A 21,690-nucleotide genomic window follows, 5' to 3' on the forward strand; every position below is an offset into this window, starting at 1 on the left:
AACTATCCTTATAGTTAGTTTTTTTTTCTCTAATATGTAATCTAAATCTCCCTTGTAGCAGATTAAGCTAATTTCTTGTCCTGCTCTCAATGAACATGGAGAACAGTCGATCACCATCCTCTTTATAACAGCCCTTAACATATTTAAAGACCGTTATTGGGTTTCTCCCCCCCAGACTCCCCAGTCTTCTGTAGGATTGAGCCCTAAATTAGACCTGGCTAGAACATGAAGATACAGACATGAAAAGGGAACAGATTAAAACAGATTCATAATTTTTGCTCCCTCTAATATAAGTTCTCATGGTTTTCAAGTGAAATAGGCCAAAGGGAAGGAGTGGACAGTACATGAATGCATGAATGGAAATAGCACTCAAAAGTCATGCTGTACCTGTTAATATATTTTTCAGTGTTTGTTTATTTTCTTAAGCATTTGGCATTTTACTTTCTGTGATGGAGAACTCAACTTTATAGTTCTACCCCTCTGTCTCTTTAAATCTGGAACTTGGCTCACAAGTCATCAGGAAGTGTTTTGCTGCAGGTCATCTCCATATTGAGCTGCCTTCTCCGAATTAGCGGGTAGTGTAACCCTTCTAAGCTAAAATGTAATCATTGATTTTTAAGCTTTGCAACACTTATGCAAAACATCAATGACAAAAGCAATAGCCACAAACTGTGACTGTCAATTTGACTGTGTGGTAGACTCAGTGAAAACTGCAGCATGCCATTGGCAAGAGAGGAACATTCTAACTGAGTTTAACACTATGAAAAATAGTTATTGCTTAATGCAACTCCTGAAGCAACGAATTCTGTATACAAACTGAAGTTTGGTGGTACGTATGGAAGTAATTGCACTTTAGGCACTGCAGTTGCCATAAACTAACTCAGGATATTGCCAAAGACGTGCCTTTTTTGTCAAATGTTATTTTCCATTTAATTTTACCTGTGTCTATTATTATGGTAATGTTACTAGTATTGTAAAGGTTGCTGTGCAAAGAAAGAGCTTTGCTAGGGGTGTGAGTCCCTGTAGCACTTCCACAGGTAGCAGTGTTCCTTCTCTGTATTTGCAAATATCTCTGTTAGTTTGAAGTGTATATGTCAGGAACTGCTTAATGTTGTATAGTTTGGAGAAGACGCAAGAAGTGTGACTCAGGCTAGAGCAAGACAAGGTTACAGTAGTCAAGATGAAAAGGACTGTAACATGAACCAGGATTTTGGCAGTGAGGATTCAGTGAAGAAGGTGGATTTAGAAATGTAGAGGGAGGAGTGACAAGACTTGGGAAGACCTTGGATGTAAGGAAGAGGAGTAGTTGAAGATGGGGAGCTTAGTAGAGTTTACGGTAATCCTGGGCATAAAAAAGAGCAAAGAGGATTAAGGAGGAATGACCAGACATTCAGGTTTGCCATAGTTAGTTTATGGAAAGGAGTGGTTTTCCATGAGGACATACTGAGGAGGAGTCTGGACAGGCTGGAAGCGATCAGTAGGAGAGGTGGATTTGAGAATCCCTATCTGTATATAAACTGTATTGTTTGTTCTGTGACACTTTGTGAGGTGGCTGATGTGCAAGATGAAACAGAAGAGAAGAAGCTGTCAGGAAGATCACCCACCCTTCCAGTCCCTTTACATCTTGAAAATCCACATTTTTTCACTCCTACCACCCTTTATTGCCTGTGTCTGAGCAAACTTCCCTCCAAATAGCTCTGGCAGGTGCCTTGATACATCTATTTCCAGGATTTGTTGTGGGCACGGCTTGCTCAGACGCAAGAGTGCCAAGTACTTTACAAGCAGGTTAACTGTTTTAAAATTTAAGACTCCCTTCCCAGTGTGTGATTCCTTTTTAATGAAATATAGACTATTTGCCAACTTGTTTTTACAGTATAGCAAACTGTTCCCAGCATCTCTGTTTTATTTAATTTCTTCTACACAAGAGGAAACGGTTTTTTTTTGGTTTGGTTCCTTTGTTCTACAGGTGCACACTCCTAAGCACAGCTGGCTTCTGTGCCCTTTCAGAAAGATTTTTCACAGAAAATAAAGCTAGTTGTCAATACAGCATTTAACAAGAGGGCAGGGGCAGAAAGGCAACAACTGTGGTTCCTGCATTGTTACTTTTTGAAAATATATTCTGTTTGACTCTACAGGCGCACGTTTTTGTGTGTGGCTGGCTCTTGTGCTTGTTAAGTAAAACTTGTCATGGGGGAAAAAATATTTGCCAACTTGGCTTTAATGAAAAACATATTCTTTTACATACATTATATATCAGCCTTCCAATACGCCATTGACAGGAGACTGGCACGAAAGGGAAAACACGACCAGTGCACCAGCCAAAATGTTTTGCAAAGGTTAGCAATGGCAACAGTGTTGCTTTCTTTTTTTTCCCTTGCAAGCAGAGATTCTGCTCTCAGCTGAGTTTGTCGAGCAGCTAGTCAACCTCTCCCAATCAGTTCCCATTGTTCTCCTCTCAAGCTACGATTATAATACGATATATATATATTTAAAATGAAAACCAATTTATAATTTCTAGAAGCTGATATTCCTAGTTCATTGTGGCTAATTTTTTTTGAGGAAGCACTAGTTACATTAAGAGCACCCTGATAAGTCTCTCAAATTTACCTGAATGTAACAACTCATTAGAACCTGCCTCAAATCACATGCTCTCTGCCTTTCTAGTTAGTTTCTGACTCTGTCTTAGCAATATGCCCCTAAGAAGCAATAATCTTTTTGATCTGCAACCATCTCACTTTAGCTCATTCCTATTTGTTTTTCCCATGATCCTTTTCCTTTCCCCTTCTCCTTGGCATCACAAATTAGGATTTTAGCTCACCCCTGATTATCATACAATATTTTCAAGTGCATTCATTCATTCTTTATCCAATTTTGTACTGGGGATTTCATAGCCAGGCAAATATGCAGCAACCTCTGCATTACTGATAGCTAGGAAATAAAGCTGCCTGCAGCCTACATCCTGTTGATATTCTGATTACACCAGGGAATCTCTTTGCTTCAGCCTCCTGAATTCAGCTGAAGCCTTAGTCATATGTAGTTTGTCAAAGCACTGTAAATAGAGACAATTCAAATTAAGAAAACTGACCATTCACTTACATATACCAGAATGAAGTAAAAGTTTTAACTTGTGCATCTCAATATTTGTGTTGCTTAAAAGGATGAGACTACTGTAGTTAATTTGTATTTCGTTTTTCTGACTTAGGATAGAAAATCAATCAAGATGCCTGTCAAAAGCTCCAACCTCCTTTTACAGGTATTAAAAACACAAATTGTGCAAACAGGACTAAAACTAGAGATCCCTGCAAATGTGTCAAACCATCAGGACTGTTACTGGCCACCTAGTACTTGAAGAAGCTCATTCTTAGACCTGTATGTTTTGACAATTAAATTTAACTCTTCAGTCTCGCCCAGCCTGACCAAATGTATAACAGCTTTTGGTGAAATGATGGCTACTTGGAACCCATATGACCTGTTTTTGCCAATCCAGTTTAATGCTGATTGCTATGGCTATGTCTGCACTTAAACTTTTGGCCATATTTTAGCACATGTTAACAAGCACATAGTAATGAAGATGGACAGTGTGAATTCTACTGTAAACATTACACAATTTGTTTTTCTAGGGCATGAACACTTGTAGCTGGTTGTTATGTTCCCCAGGGGTACCCAGGGTTGTGAGACACGTCTCCACTACCTGTCCTTGCATGAAAAATTCTCATCTGTGCCAACTGTGGGGCAGCTTCTGTGGCAACACAAGCACTGCCTTCCAGGCCTCCGCAGGCCTCATTCGCTCTCTACAGATTAGCAATAGACACACACCAAACTCTGAGCATTCCCTGGAGTGTCCAGCCCCTTGTCTGCTGAACACTGAGAGAATTACCAGACTGGCTGTTCCCTAAGGAACACCACAGCTTACCACAGAAGATTAGGGTTAGAAGATTAGGGTTAGAAGAGACTTCAGGAGGTTATCTACTTCAACCCCCTGCTCAAAGCAGGCCAACCCTAACTAAATCATCCCAGCCAGGCCTTTGTCAAGCCGTGCCTTTAAAACCTCTAAAGATGGAGATTCCACCATCTCCCTAAGGTAACCCATTCCAGTACTTCACCACCCTCCTAGTGAAATAATTTTTCCTAATATCCAACCTAGACCTCTCCCACTGCAGCTTGAGACCATTGCTCCTTGTTCTGTCATCTGCCACCGCTGAGAACAGCTCCATCCCCTTGGGATCCCCCTTCAGGTAGCTGAACACAGAACACAGCTCTGCTGAACACATACCACTTACATATCTAATGAAAACAAGAAAAAGCTTATTTTCAAAGACCAGAGATTCAGGTGAGAGTGAGTAAGAATATTGGGAATAAAAGGTTTTTCTTCCTGCTACCCTTCACTTTGAAGTCTTCTCAATCCTTAGTTAACATTCAATTCAGACTGGAGAGTGGAAGGCTCAGTGTGCACCACACAATAATCAGTTTACATGTAAACAGGCAGGTAGATAGATAAACATTTCTTGCCTGAAAGAAAACCTGTTTATCCAACTTTCTAGGTGACTTGTCCCTGGACACAGACCTTAAGAACATCATTTTCAATGTATGTACGTAACTCCTTACACAACATCCGTCCATACATTTGACAATGACGATGACCAGTGTGACACAGGCTTTGATTAGCACCTCACAACAGCACCTCTAGTTTGGTGAACTAGAATGTAAGTACCAGATCCAGGAGAGCCCAGTAACCCCTATGTCCACCCTTCCGTGACTCTTGCCAGTTGGCACTGGGAGGTTCCTGGGGCAAAGTTGTGTTTCATGTGTGAGTTCTAGCCGCATTTGTGTTGGGTAATACATTGGGGCATAGCTAAAGATTTTTCTCAACTAGAATTTAAAGGGGTGTAAGAAGGGCTCAAACATGTTCAAAACTACAGTGTAGATGAGCTAGCCTTCAACTCCATCCACGGAGCATATGTTAATGACTTCATTGCCTTGGCTTACAGGAGTGTCAGAACCTCTTAGCTAACATCTTCTAAAAATGCAGCCTTATCTCCTAGTCAAGACAAACCCTGAAAAGTTAATTGTAGACAAACCCGATGAAAGTAGAAAACAGGACATAAGCTTCATATTTTCTGAGCATATGGGTCACGCCTTAAAGGAGATGCCGCTTAGAAATGGTTTGGTGATTCCACATTTAAACACCACGTGACTAACTATAATTGGAAATACACTTGCTGAAACCTTTTATTTCCAATATTAAATGGACAAGAATGTGCTGGATGCGTGTTTTTATTCTAGACCTCTGGGCTAAGTTTGTCTTTAGTGTAATTGCTGGCACTTATGTGCAACTACAGTTTCCTCTGAGTTCTGATAGCATAAAGCACGAAGCCTGACTGTCTGAATTCCCCGTTGCTGCACAGTCTAAAAGGCGTTTATATTCCTGACCCCTTTGCATACAAATTCACCACAATTTGACAGCATAAGCCCCAAACATTGTTCACTTTTTAGATTCCTTCCACAAATTTTAATTTTGATGAATATTAAGACCACACTAGACCTCTAGAATTGATCTTGATATGTTGGAATGACAGCTCCTGGGGTTAGAAAAATAAACATGAAGTTAATTTCTCTTTATGTAAATATTTAGCAGTTCTACATTGGCAAAACACTTCTGCAATTCAATGGGTTGAAATATGAAAATGATAAGATTTTAGAACAAATTTTAGTAGACTGAAGTACAGTAATTGAGAAAGATGCTCAAATAAAAAGGCTACCTTAATGTACTGTCTTACTTTAAAATGTTCACTGCTGTATGAATTAGACTAGGTAATACAGCACATAAGCCTCAGATATGACCCTGTGGATTATTCTGCAGCATTAGAATACTTGTTTAGAATATTGGAGACTTATTTTCTTTGCCAGTTTCTTGAGCGCATTTTTTTTTATGAAGCTGTCAGCCCAGACTTCCTAATCTTCTGAGATGTCAAGGTCTCATATTAGACTTCCTACATTACTGGGCAGCCACAGTGCCAAACGTCTTAGTTGCTAGAACTGGCTCATTTTTTTTTTAATTAAAACAAATGCTCATCAGCAAGAATAGGCAACTTCAAGTTTGTGCCCATTTACAAAATTGTACAAGTCAGTTTAGTGTTACGCTGACTTTTACATCTTTTATTCACAGTGCATCAATCTGGAAAGCAAAAGCCTACTGGACAAAAATTCAGTTGAATGGTAAATGTATGTAGATTATGTATCTTATTGTGTTTCCTAATGATAGAAGTCCTAATTTTTAAATTTTAAAACCTTATGCATTTGTGTACTCTCTGTGGTTAAGATAATTTGAAATAGCATCGATAACATTGATCCTTCATATTTACATAACTCAGGAATGAATTTTAAGCCACAGACGTTACCTGTAAATGGTGAGACTGGTACTTGGGCTGGAGGTTTTAGATCTAAAGTCATGCCCTCTTTCCCTGCGAGAAGAGAGAAGACTTTTCTATAGGGACTCTGTGATATTAAAAGGACTTTAGCCTGTAGGCCTACAGCGAAGTAGGGATTTTTTAAATAGGCAGAGCTATATTCTGGAAATCTCTGGTATTTCATTACAAACTTTGGTTGTGTTATGGACTGGGGTGTAGGCGGTCTGGCCTAGTAGTCAGAGAAGCAGTTATAGCTAGTGGGTGAAGCAGGCATCCAGGTTGGGGAGAAAAGCCAAGAGTCAGCACCAAAGTCAATTGCCAGATACCAGAGCCAGGGCTCAAGCCAGAGTCAGAACCAGAAATCAAAGCTGAGGGTCAGAGCCAAAGGCAGATACCAAATGCCAGAGCCAAGGGTCAAGCCAGAGTCAGGGTCAGAAGTCAGAGGTTGGAGTTAGAGCCGGAATGTGTAACTGATGATTGGAGGTGAGGCAAACATCAAGCATGGAGCAGGAGCACAGTGAGAACAGGAGTGGAGGCAGGAACAGAGCAGGAATTAGGAATAGGGTTGGGTGCAGGAGACAGGCACAAGTAGAGTCCAATGCAGCCACAACAGGACATCACATGTTGCTCAAACTTCCTGTACCTCTTTCTGGCTTAAATAGGATAGTTGGACCAATTGGTGGAGCCGAGTTATCCTCCAGTCAAGGTTCCTGTGGGTGGTGCCGTGGCTGAGGCTGTAGTCCTTCTAGTTTCTCAGTCCATTATGTTTAAGCAGAGAGTGAGTGGAAGGCAGGATGTGGTGGCTGTCTAGAGACTCCCAGATGTAGGATATCACAGGTTTGTTGTTTCAATAGATGTCTTTGTAACAAACCCCCCCCCACACACACACAAAGTATATATTGTTCACTAACCAAATTAACACGTTTCAGAGTAACAGCCGTGTTAGTCTGTATTCGCAAAAAGAAAAGGAGTACTTGTGGCACCTTAGAGACTAACAAATTTATTTGAGCATAAGCTTTCGTGAGCTACAGCTCACTTCATCAGATGCATTCAGTGGAAAGTGTAGAAGATCTTTTATACACACAAAGCATGAAAAAATACCTCCCCCCACCCCACTCTCCTGCTGGCAATAGCTTATCTAAAGTGACCACTCTCCTTACAATGTGTATGATAATCAAGGTGGGCCATTTCCAGCACAAATCCAGGGTTTAACAAGAACGTCTGGGGGGGGGGGGCGAGTTAGGAAAAAACAAGGGGAAATAAGTTACCTTGCATAATGACTTAGCCACTCCCAGTCTCTATTCAAACCTAAGTTAACTGTATCCAATTTGCAAATGAATTCCAATTCAACAGTTTCTCGCTGGAGTCTGGACTTGAAGTTTTTTTGTTGAAGAATTGCAACTTTCATGTCTGTAATCGCGTGACCAGAGAGATTGAAGTGTTCTCCGGCTGGTTTATGATTAACACGGTAGCCTGCAATGGCTGTTCACTGCAGTTCGGCATCTTTGTTTACAGTTTGGTGAAGCTAATCATTTTACTTTACTCCTGATTCCCCCCCCCCTTTTTGAATGTTTCTATCCCTCAATATACAACACAGTCATTGTTTATCTTCAAGCCATGTAATCTTGTTTCATTGTTCAGTCTGTACTTTACTTTATTTCCCATTTGCTTAACTTACGAGCGCCTAAGCCGTTCCTTTACTCTGGATCTGTTTCTCCCTCACATCAGCAAATCAAAGCTGGTCTATGAATGTTTGGCTAGCAAAACAGATGCCGTTGCAATGAATAACTCGATTCCAGTGCTTTGGAATATATTTGTTTGTGTGCACTTACGATGCATCTACTCGAGACCACACGGCTTAGAGCTGAAAAAGCTTGGTGCAGTGCTTCAATGCCACGTGGTTACCCATTGATCACGTAGTTTAGACGGGCATGCATATTATATTGTATTGTTGTAGGGACTTACTTCCCCAAAGGGATTTAGGCTGAGTGTTGCAGTGTCTACAGTTTAGGCATTTTCCCCTAAAGTGGAATCTTCGTGCATTGCACAGGGAGAGTTAGATACTGAAGCAGGAGATTCACAGAAGCCAGGAAGCTGAACAGGGAGCCACCTAGGCTAGCCAATAGGAAATATAGAGGAGAGCGATGTGGCTTAAGGCCCACCCCACAAAGGGACTTTTGTACCTAAAATGGCAGTTAGCTGCCTATGTCCCTTTGTGGATCTTACCCTTAAAGGCTTCCACATCATACTAATTACTGCTGCTGTCTAGGGGTAAAGGCAGAATCATAAGTGGATACAAGCACCAAATAACATGGTCTTCATGACATAAACATTAATTTGAAGTCAAGGGATAAAGAAAGTCTAGGGTTCAGGTCACATGCACATCTCTCAGTAGGGCTTGTGTTTCAAATCCAGCCTTGGTTAGTAGTGAACAAGATTCATTACCAGCAGAAGGCTGTTACATGACTAAATAATAATAATAATTAATAATGCAACTATGTTCTCAGCTCCATTGTAGTGGACAAATGTCCACATCACTATGACATCCCCCCACCAAACATTGTCATGCTTGACCAAAAGTACATGGGCTGAGTGGGTGTGGGAAACTGGCCCTTAGAAGGTTGAGGCGTGCTGAGGCTGGTGAATCTGCTTTTTGTATAATGGATGACTTCAATCTCTGGTGCTGTCACTTTGGCAGCTTCCACCCATACAGAATTTGATTATTTAGCCAGCCATACCATAGAGGAGGATGGGATGCAATACCTTTGATTACAGTTGATTCTAAAGTTACTGTTCTCTCAAAAGAGCCCTCAGTGCCCTACTCCACACCCACCTAACTCCTGAATATTAAATTGTGGGGGCACTGGAAATACAATGGCATCTGCAGCTGATGTTAACAGGGTAGCGGTTATTATGTTTAACATATCTATTCTTTTTGGATGCCGCTGCCCCTTGTTTCCTTCTATCCTTCTTTTTGTTCATGCTTCAACTATTCTTGCTGGTCTTATGTTGATAGATGAGATGGCAATTTAGCGTGAAAACAGGCTAGACTTCACTAGTTTTTATGCAGTTCCTGTATCTCAGGTGTCTTAAGTGGCAATGAAGCCTGTGATCCAAAACTTATAGTTTAAACCCTTAAGTTACTTTCTTGCCTCTGTGATTTTTGGAGCATTTTGCCCTTGCTATTATGTCAAACTTCTGATACTAACTGGTCTAGTGGCTAATCATCATAATTGACCTAATTACTTCTCTTTTAAACTGCCCTTCTCTGTCTCAGCTGGGGGATTTTTCAATGTCTTAACTTTCTCCAATCCTCCCTTGCAGTTTAAATATTAGAGAATATTGTTGCCTAAAAATGTAGTGTTTAATTCTTCTGGTTCCAGTAAGACACAGTAGTGGATCTGGCAGAAGGCAGTGTCAGAAAACAGTCTCCGTTTCACATGCTGTGTGTGATTTGGGCATGTTATTTATTGTTTCTGGGCCTCAGTTTCTTAACTGTAAAGAGGGGCTATTTCCATCTTTGCCCTTATATAGTGCTTTTTAGTCAAGCATCTCAAAAACATTGTCCAAAGTCTTTGCATCTGAATATGGGAACCTACTGGGGCACTAAGTGCAGGTAAGATATATGGTCTCTCCATAAGCTGCTGCAAGAAGTTATCATTTTAAAATATAGAAAAATTGCTTCTCTAAACCTCTTCCTATTGTGATATTTTAAAAAAAAAACAGTTTATGTGGCGGTAATTGAAGGCACCTTTTAGTATAGTTTTATTGTATTTAGTTGCTTTGTGATCTCCTTCAACATTGCACATTGTCTTTTTCCTGGTCTGGAGACTCAAAGCATAAGCATGATTAATAGTACTCTTATTACCTGAGTAATACTTGAAATTTGGTTCTATACAGGTACTACTATATGAACCTTTCTGAGTGAAGAGGACATCCCATTAAATTCTGAGGTATGTTTTAGGAGCAGTCCACCCTACAACCTAAACTTCACAGACAGTTATTCAAGTATCTCCTTGATATTTGACATAATTTCCATTCCAACAATGCCTGAGTGCTCTTCCATTGCCAGGAAACCCTGTTGCTGAGTGCTGTGTCCTTGTTCATGCATGGGTATACCTTATACTTGGCTGTGGTATGAAATGCAGTTGTGACCTGCAATATCCTTTAAAAACCTTATTGAATTAAGTTTGTCTTTGGAATCTGTTGTATTAAATACAAGGGTTACGTATTATTCTGGGCCAGGTTTGTGGGTAACCTCTCTGGGGGAAGATGTGATATGAACCCTGGAAAATGTTATGGACGTCAAAGGACTGTACTGAACAATGTGCCTGACAAGAATGGACTTTGGGGACAAATGGTTTGTCTCTAGGGGAGGTGAATGCAAATTTCCCACTTCCAGTTATGCAAAAACCCAGACTTTTGAAGATACGCCCTGAGGAGAGGACCATTGTCTGCCTATTACCTATTCCCAGAGTCTCAAGATCAAAGGTCCAACCTGTATAAAGGAAAGACTAACTTATTCATGAGGGTGCTAGTTCTGAGCTAAGGCTGTTCTGAATTCATAATCATGGAAAAGCCCCTTTGTGGGAGTTGAAGGACTGACACCTACCAGAGTCCTTGTTGTAGTTAGGTGGGAATCTTTGGAAAACATATTAGCATGTGTGTAGGTTCTCTTATGGTTTTTAATCTGTTTTCTCTGTAATGCTTTTACCTTAAGAATAAATGTGCTTCCTAGAAGAGGCTATGCGGTAGCTTGTAACTGTTGGCAATGACAGCTCTTCATAGCCTCTCTCCAGAGCAAGCCTGTTTAGGTGATCTGGCTTTCTGGGAATATAACAGTGTAATCTGAGAGCTTTGCAGCCTCGAATAACCCTGATCAGGAAACACAGGTCTCTGTCCAAGAGAAGTGATGGCTGGGGAGCTTGTAGCCTAGCGTGGGTGTCTTTGGTGGACCATGTGGGGTTGGAGGGGTGAATCATAGATTGGAAGGGACCTCAAGAGATCTTTTAGTCCAGTCCCCTGCACTCAAAGCAGGGCTAAATATTATCTAGACCATGCATGACAGGTGTTTGTCTAACTGCTCTTTAAAATCTCCAATGATGGAGATTTCACAACCTCTCTAGGCAATTTATTCCAGTGATTAACTACCCTGACAGTTAGGAAGCTTGGCCCAATGGCCAACCTAAACTGTCGTCACTGCAATTTAAGTCCATTGTCCTATCCTCACAGGTTAAAAAGAACAATTTTTCTCTCTCCAACAAACTTTTATGTACTTCCAAACTGTTATCATGTCCCTCCTCAGTCTTCTCTTCTCCAGACTAAACAAGCCCATTTTTTTCAATCTTTCCTCCTAGATCATGCTTTTTAGACCTTTCATCATTTTTGTTGCTCTTCTCTGGACTTTTTCCAATTTGTCCACATCTTTCCTGAAATGTGGCCCCCAGAACGGGACACAATACTTCAGTTGAGGCCTAATCAGTGCAGAGTAGAGTGACAGAATTACTTCTTTTGTCTTGCTTACAACACTCCTGCTAATACATCCCATAATGATGTGTTCACTTTTTTTGCAACAGTGTTGCACTGTTGACTCATATTTAGCTTATGGTCCACTATGAGCCCCAGATCCCTTTTTGCAGTACTCCTTCCTAGGCAGCCATTTCCATTTTGTAGGTGTGCAACTGATTTTTCCTTCCTAAGTGGAGTACTTTACATTTGTCCATATTGAATTTCATCCTATTTACTTCAGACCATTTCTCTAGTTTGTCCAGGTCATTTTGAATTTTAATCCTATTGTCCAACGTACTTGCTATTGTTTGCAACATTTATAAGTGTACTGTCTATGCCATTATCAAAAACATTGATGAAGATATTGAACAGAACTGGACCCAGAACTGATCCCTGCGGGACCCCATTTGATATGCCCTTCCAGCTTGACTGTGGTCCACTGATAACTATTCTCTGGGAATAATAACAGAACGCCACTAGCGGTCACCTTCAGCCCCCAACTAAAACCCCTCCAACGCATTATTAAGGATCTACAACCTATCCTAAAGGATGACCCAACACTCTCACAAGTCTTGGGAGACAGGCCAGTCCTTGCCTACAGACAGCCCCGCAACCTGAAGCAAATACTCACCAACAACCACATACCACACAACAGAACCACTAACCCAGGAACTTATCCTTGCAACAAAGCCCGTTGCCAATTGTGCCCACATATCTATTCAGGGGACACCATCACAGGGCCTAATAACATCAGCCACACTATCAGAGGCTCGTTCACCTGCACATCCACCAATGTGATATATGCCATCATGTGCCAGCAATGCCCCTCTGCCATGTACATTGGTCAAACTGGACAGTCTCTACGTAAAAGAATAAATGGACACAAATCAGATGTCAAGAATTATAACATTCATAAACCAGTCGGAGAACACTTCAATCTCTCTGGTCATGCAATCACAGACATGAAGGTCGCTATCTTAAAACAAAAAAACTTCAAATCCAGACTCCAGCGAGAAACTGCTGAATTGGAATTCATTTGCAAATTGGATACTATTAATTTAGGCTTAAATAGAGACTGGGAGTGGCTAAGTCATTATGCAAGGTAGCCTGTTTCTTCTTGTTTTTTCCTACCCCCCCCCCCAGATATTCTGGTTTAACTTGGATTTAAACTTGGAGAGTGGTCAGTTTAGATGAGCTATTACCTGCAGGAGAGTGAGTTTGTGTGTGTATGGGGGTGGGGGGGATGTGAGAAAACCTTGATCTATGCAGGAAATAGCCCTACTTGATTATGTAAAGAGTTGTCACTTTGGATGGGCTAGCACCAGCAGGAGAGTGAATTTGTGTGGGGGGTGGAGGGTGAGAAAACCTGGATTTGTGCTAGAAATGGCCCACCTGTTGATCACTTTAGATAAGCTATTACCAGCAGGACAGTGGGGTGGGAGGAGGTATTGTTTCATATTCTCTGTGTGTATATAAAGTCTGCTGCAGTTTCCACGGTAAACATCTGATGAAGTGAGCTGTAGCTCACGAAAGCTCATGCTCAAATAAATTGGTTAGTCTCTAAGGTGCCACAAGTACTCCTTTTCTCTCTGGGAATGGTTTTCCAACCAGTTATTCACCCACCTTATCATAGCTCTATCTAGGTTGTATTTCACTACTTTGTTTATGACAGGGTCGTGCAAGATAATATCAAAAGCCTTATTATAATCAAGATATACCACATCTACCACTTCCCCCCATCCATAAGGCTTGTTACCCTGTCAAAGAAAGCTATTAGGTTGGTTTGACATGATTTGTTCTTGACAAATCCATGCTGACTCTTACTTATCAACTTATTAACATCTTCTAGGTGTTTCCAAACTGATGGCTTAATTATTTGCTCCATTATCTTTCTGGGTACTGAAGTTAAGCTGACTGGTCTATAATTCCCCAGGTTGTTTTTATTTCCCTTTTTATAGATTTGCACTACATTTGCCCTTTTCCAGTCCTCTGGAATCTCACTTGTCTTCCATGACTTTTCAAAGATAATCGCTAATAGCTCAGATATCTCCTCAGTCAGCTCCTTGAGTGTTCTAGGATGTATTTCATCAGGCCCTGGTGACTTGAAAACATCTAGTTTGTCTAAGTAATTTTTAACTTGTTCTTTCCCTGGTTTAGCCTCTGATCATACCTCATTTTCATTGGCATTCATTAAGGTAGATGAGCAATTGCTACTAAACTTTTTTGGTGAAAACTGAAACAGAAAGGTCACTTAGCACTTCTGCAATTTCCACATTTTCTTTTATTGATCCCCCTCCTCCCATTGAGTAATGGGCCTACTCTACCCTTGGTCTTCCTCTTGCTTCTAATGTTTTTGTAGATGTTTTCTTGTTACCCTTTATGTGTCTAGCTAATTTAATCTCTTTTTGTGCCTTGGCCTTTCTAATTTTGTCCCTACATACTTGTGTTATATTCATCCTTTGTCATTTCACCTCGTTTCCACTTCTTATAGGATTCTTTTTTGAGTTTCAGATCATTGAAGATCTGATTAAGCCAGATTGGTCTCTTGCAATACTTCCTATCTTTCCTGGGCAGTGGGATAGTTTGCTTTTGTGCTCTTAATAATCTCTCTTTGAGAAACTGCCCACTCTCTTGAGCTGTTTTTCCCCTTAGACTTGCTTGCCAAGGGATCTTACCTACCAACTCACTGGGTTTGCTAAAGTCTGCCTTCTTGAAATCCATTTTCCTTGTTGTGCTGCTTTCCCTCCTACTATTACTTACAGTCATGAACTCTATCATTTCATGATCACTTTCACCCAAGCTGCCTTCCACTTTCAAATTCTCCACCAGGTCTTTCTGTTTGTCAAAATCAAATCTAGAACAGTCTCTGCCTTAATGGCTTTCTCCACCTTCTGAAATAAAAAAAATGCCTCCAGAACATTCCAACAACTTGTTGGATAATCTGTACCCTGCTGTGTTATTTTCCCAATAGATGTCTGGGTAGTTGAAGTCCCCCATCACTACCAAGTCCTGTGCTTTGGATGATTTTGTTGGTTGTTAAAAAAAAAAAAAAAAAACTCATCCACCTCCTCCTCTTCATTAGGTGGTCTGTAGTAGATAACTTACCATGACATCACCCTTGTTTTTTACCCCTTTTATCCAAGTCTGCTTGCTTTTTCCATCTCAACCTCAGTCCAAGTGTATACTTTATATATATATATATATATATATATATATATATATATATATATATGGCAACACCTGCTCCCTTTTTTTCCTGCCTGTCCTTCCTGAGCAAGCTGTAACCTTCTATACCAATATTCCAGTCATGTGTATTATCTCACCAAGTCTCTGTGATGCTATGTCACAGGTTCTTTATTGATTAGCATTTCTAGTTCTTCCTGCTTATTCTCTGTTCTTCCTGCTTATTCCCCATACTTCTTGCATTAGTATACAGACATCTAAGATACTGATTTGATCTCTCCCCTCCACCTCATCCATCAGTTCTGTCTTGTCTCGCCCTTTGACCTGTGCAGTCGCCCTGAACTGTGACTTAACCCTGAGGAATTAAAGCATTCCATGGAGAGCCGTTTTGGGACTGATGTTTTCATTATGGGAATTTCACTGTAATTACCAAACTGGTGGTGATGTTCTGCTACTTAGTGTCCCTTTATTGGGATTCAGAAAACATCACCTGTCATGGGAAGATTTTGTTGCTGTGTGTCAGAGCTTCCCCAAATATAAAGGGCCTGGCTGGCTTGAAACTGCATGGTGAGGTGTAAATTTATGCTGCCCTGCTTCATCTATTCCCCTTGTAACCTGGGGGGATTGACCCTAATGGAGGGCCTCTTTATCATGGGGAAGGGCTCTAAGGTACATTGAGGGCTTGATAAGCTTCAATACATCTGAAACTTCTGCTGGCAAAGAGACTCCAGGGTGAATTTGAACCAACATGTTCAAAACTGGCATTTGGATGACTGAGACTTTGTACTCTGGAAAAGTCCACTCCTTGCAGTATGCCAAATGCGATGCAAACTCTTGTCTATATCATCTGAGTGTGTGAAAGGGCTGGTGGTTCTTCCTTGTGTAGCTTTCATCTTGGCTACTTGACATCTCTTGCTGTGTTCGGACCATGTTCTTCAAGCAGTGGCGAGGATGCATGCAAGACGTCCCTGTGAGAGCTGAGGAAAGGGTAGTGGTTACAGCAGCTGGTATGTTGCCCATCTTTCATACCGCTCCTCAAAATCTTCTCTCAGAATCCTACTACGTGCTTAAGCAGAAGTCTCCTTTGTACAAGGGATGTAAGACATCAACCCCCACTTACATTTCTGCAATATTGATTGAAAAAGGCCAGAATTTGGCCCTTTATCAGGTGATGAAGGCTTGTGATATCCCAGATAGGGTACTGCACTGCCTTATTATGCATCTTCTCTGATTTAATATACTGCTTGCCAGGTCCATCTGGTCTTTGAACTTGAGGCTTCTGGTCTAGAGCCAAAATAATCAACTCCTTCATTGAAAGTTTCTCTTTTGAATTCCATTCAGATGGATCCCTTCAGGTTTTTAAGTTGAGAGTTAGATATGTTTTCAAGTATTGTATGGTAGCCAACTCCTGCTTTGATATTAATTTATTGGCAACGTGACCATGGAAAATACTGAAGTGTAGTGGGTATAGTTTTGATGGCAAAACGGCAAATTTGTGATGGTAGCGGAGAGTAGAGCAGGCAGACAATCTATGCTCACAACTTCCTCTAAGAATATCTGCAAGTGAATAAGATGTTATGGTCTATCTTTTAAAATACTGTAACTGGATATTAAATCATTTTGAAGTAGGAAATTGGGCAGTGATGTCTCTTGCTTTTCAATTTGATTGTGGCTTCATCACTTTGTACACAAGCTGAGAGGATATTCTTCTTAGCTCAGTAACACTTTATGCTCAAATTGAGAAGCTATCCTTTAGGTCTTTAAAAAAACCCAATTTTTTTTTTTAATGAATTACAGTGAAAAAGAAGCATGTCAGATGAAGAATTGTGCATGTGTAATGTAATTAATACTGAGCCCAATCCTGTAAACTCTAATACTCAACTTTGCACACGAGTAGCTCCATTGATTACAAGGGGACTACTACTCATCTGCATGAAGTTGAACATTTGTACACAAAATTACACACTTGCCTGACTTTTATTTATAAATATCTTTACAGATGAAGAATTTGCAGGGGTGATGAGGAGGGAGAGAATTTAGGAGAGTTTTTATTTTAATTGGTGAAATACTATTTAAAACCCACATGTTCCTAAAAGGGTAATCATGAAACCTAAAAAATAAAACAATCCAGAAAGGCAACCTTTGGTTTTGTGATCTAGTTTATTAACAAGCATCTTAATTAACAAGACAACATGCTGTACAGAACCTGGAACAGAACTACTGTGGATTGACTGGACTTCAAATTCTGTTGGACTATCGCATATGGTGTCCAACTCCGTGATCTCTAAAGCGTGGTTAGGGCTGTTTCAATACACAGATATACAGTGCTCACTTTCAGATCCTGTAGTATACTACAGAATGGGGAAATTTCCCAAAAATACAAACTCAGATATTTACAAAAGGTTTTCACTATCGCTCTGAACTAGGGTAGACATAAGTTATACACATTTTTCCTACATTTACCAAATAAAATCTTTGCCTTCAACTTTATTTTGTTTGTTTCTATACAAACCAAACTCCTCCATTATTAGTCTACCAGTGTGGACCCAATTTGGACACTAAGGGGTAACCCATCAGCTAGAAAAATTTCATTGCTACCCCGTTAGAACAGCTGGTGGTCACCACCAGGTAGGATGTAAAGTGGTGCTGTTTTTCTATATCACACAGTGTTTAAACATTATTGGGGATCCAATTAGAAAAAAATCATTAAATCACAAAAAATGGCCATAACTCATAGACACATAATTTAATTTTGGCCAAAATTGTCAGAAAGCCTCTGAATACAATTGATAATGCAATTATAGACTCAAAATATTGCTGTTTTGGAAAGTTTGGAAAATATTTAGCCCACAGTGATATATTTTATGCATTTTTACTTTTCCGCCTTTTGTTAAAGCAAAAGTCTGTAGTCATACAACAGTATGAGCTTGTTTGTACCATGTTATACATCAAAATATTTGTCATTGTTTGTAGCATAGACTGATTTGAGAAGAGTTTTTCTGTCTGCTATTTTGATGAAGTTATAAAGCCATAACTGTAAAGCATACATGATACAACTGTAATGATCCGCTTACTGTCATCAAATTCAGTGACAATACATGTAAACTACGTAGATGACAGTCATGACTCTTAGTAGAAGGTTTTGTGTGAATAACAAAGCCTAACTATGTACTCTTATGTAACACCTCCATATAACCGTGAGCTAGTGCATGTCTAATGCATCACCACTTCAAGCTCCATATACTCACAAAAGCAGTCACAGGAATTTGCAGGCAGTCAAAACGTTTCAGCTCCCACTCCGAATCTGTGTCTGATGTGTTAAATACTCTGTTGCTGCACTCGCTGTCACAGTTGCATGCACTGGAGCACATAAAATCTTCCCTGTGGCATTTGTACCTCCTTGTTGCACCGCTCCACTGCACCAAGGTGAGGATCGCTTCTGGAGCAGGTGGCAGGCAGCACCATCATTTTAGGGTATTCCGGGCTATCTATCACCCATTTGTTGATGACAGGAGACACTTGAAGAAAGTGAACTGTTGCATGATCCCATATGAATGGCTGATAATTTGCACATTTCCGGTGCTGCATGAAGGAGGCTATTGTTGGTGGCAGTTTCTCACTTGGGGTGTTCTTCTTAGCAAACAACGGGTAGTGCACATTATGCAGCAATGATTGCTTCTTTATCACAGTATAATAAAAATACCAGTGAGAATTAGGGTGCGGACTCTGAAAAAGCTGTCGTTACCTATCTTCAAATCTTGCTAGTGATACTGCTTGATTCAGCTACTTGTTGGTTCTTCATTAAGTCTCCGGTTAGGTCAGGTCTGTCCACGCCATGAATTCAAAGTAGTGGTTCTAATTAATTTATAAAGCCATCAAAAGGCAGAGGCATCACTACCTCCTAGACTGTTGTATCAGCTTTTGAAATGCGACCATGTCTCAGTGTTTTTGCTCTTTGCCCTCAAAACTGCTTATGCTATAGGTAATGAGAGCAGGCTTACAAGTCACAGCATGCAGTGAGGTTACTGACACCACAGCTGATATTTCATGCTTGTTCTTGGGAAAGGAAGAAATCACTTTTCTTTTGCACAAAGATAGGGGGGAAATTAGCAGCATCCACATACGTGTGTCACTGGCCTTCCCCTGAGCTGACCAACAGCTTAAAAAAAATTAAGCATTATTAGCCTTTCACTTTGGTGCTACACAGTGGTGCTGCTGTGAGCAAGACATGGACACACGAGACACACAAAGGATGTGGTAGCATTTGTGTTTAAGGGTAAACTTTCCAAGCACTCAAAAGTTCATAGACAGAGTCCGATTGGCTTGGAGAAGCTTTTGGTAATATTTGTGATGCAAATTTGGGGTTACAATCAAGGGACTCCTGAGATACAGCTCCCTTCCCCTCCCAGTAGACGAGTTGTGTTTAATTTTAAAGTGCTCTAAAATGCAAATATGGAGACAGATTCGCATGAGACATGATATGCCAGATGAAGACCCAGAATATTGTCTGGGGTACAATTTTGGAGTCAGATGGTGACTGGAGCATCCCCCTTCCCTGACCTGTTTTTACAATGGGACAAATTACTGAGGGAACTCCAGCAGAGCTTTAGTTGGTGACAGCATTGCATCAGTGCTATCTCTGAGCTGGGGCATGAACTCAGAATGCGTGTGCTCCATACATGTCACGGGCACACTGTGAGAACACAAAACCAGATCCATAAAGGGCATTAGGTACCTAAGTCCCATTTTTATGCACCACTGTGATCCACAGAACTGCTGTTCAATCCTCTAGGTGCCTCAACTCACTTCGCACCTGATGTCAGTGCTTGTGGCATTCAAAAAGCATGTGCATTATCAGCTCTTTAGGTCTTAGTGATGTGTCTGTGGTATGAGCTGAGCATGCCCACTCTTAGCAACCCCTCTCCTCTGATCTCAGAGCTATATGCGTGTGGTATACCCATTCTCAGCTCTCTTACAGTCCCAGTGCTCTTTGCCAGTGATATGGAACACGTCTACCCTGTCTCAGCCCTGGGGCCCAGATCCACATAGGGACTTACAGTTCGCAATACACGGTGTTGCCATCCCTAACTTTTAGATGTCTAGAAAATAATTGGAAAACTAATGGGATCCCCAAAGCCTGAATTAGGCACTTAGTCGCTCATCAATGAATGGGATCCACAAAAGGCAGCCCACAATGTAGTGAGCTTCCTAAGCGATGCAGAGGGGAGGGTTAGTAAGCCCTGTTTTTCATGGAGTTGGATGCCTATCTCTGCTTGCAATCTGCAGCCAGGAACCTGGTTACTAGAGTGAGGTGTTTTAGGTACCTAAACCAGTTCTTAGCCGATTGGGAGGGCCCTGCCTAACACCCTCAAAACAGCAGAAGGGAGAGGGGGAAGGAGGCAGAAGCGTCCTATGTGACCATTAGTCCAGTGGTATGATGTGGAGGACTCTGATTCATGTTTTCCCTCTGCCTGTTGAGGAGAAGGGATTTGAACATGGATACGCCCCCCTCTCTGCTGAATGCTCTAATCATTGGATGAAGGGGTCTACAGCTGAGAGGTGGGGCTCCCTCAGACTTGACTAGTGTAGCTGTTCCACTTTTGTTAGTATTATCTGGGACAGCAAAAGGGTTAGACTCACTCTCTAGTCTGGTGATTAAGGTACTTGCTTGGGGGCAGAGAGGGTCTTGATTCAAAAGCCTGTTCAAGAAGGGGTTGGAACAGGGATCTCTAACTACCCAGAAAGGTGGGAAGGCCTTGTACCAATTCCTTCGCAGAGCAGGGATGAAGACTTGGGAGTCTCTCTCAGCCTGGGTGAGTATCCTAACCACTGGGGACAAACAATTCACGTGTCCCAATTAAAATTTATTTTAAAAGTGAAGCATGAGATGCTGTCTTCCTATTTGCATGCTTTTTCCTCCAGAGCCTGGGCAGGGAGGACTTGAATCACCATGCCCAGCATCACAGGGTCATACCTAACGACTGGCCTATTGAGGACTTCTCACGTCAGGTTCTTGCTTTGGCCCAATTACTATTTAATTAAAGTGGAACAGCTTCAGGAGGAAAACCTGCATCAGGCTACCTCACAGCCCAGGGACTGAAGCAGGATCTTTACTCTCCTGGCTCAATATCCAAGCCACCAAACTATGGAGGGCTTCTCATGTTTGCATTGGCCCAGTTGTTTAATTAAAGTGGAGTAGCTTCAAGCAGAAAGAATGAGAGGGAGCCCCACATCAGCCAGCTGCTAGGACATTCATTTGAAAGGTAAGGAGATTGCCATTCAAATCCCTTGTCAACACTGAAGGAGGATTGAACGACCTCTCCAATCCGTGGCAAGTACCCAAGCCACTGGACTATAAAATGACCTCTGTGTTTTCTTTGGCCAAATTAATATTTAATTAAAGTGGAATGGCTTCAACAAGAGATGAAGAGCAACCTCCATCAGAATATTCCCTAGTTTAGGGCATTCACTTGAGAGATGGCAGAAGCCTTCTCAGCTAGCAGAATAGGAAACTCAATTAGTCTACCACATCCAAGGTGAGTGCCCTACCCACTGGGCTGAAGATGAGACAGAGCTACTTCTCCTCTCAGCA

This window comes from Caretta caretta, chromosome 9, assembly GCF_965140235.1.
Source record: "Caretta caretta isolate rCarCar2 chromosome 9, rCarCar1.hap1, whole genome shotgun sequence".
Taxonomy (NCBI): domain Eukaryota; kingdom Metazoa; phylum Chordata; order Testudines; family Cheloniidae; genus Caretta; species Caretta caretta.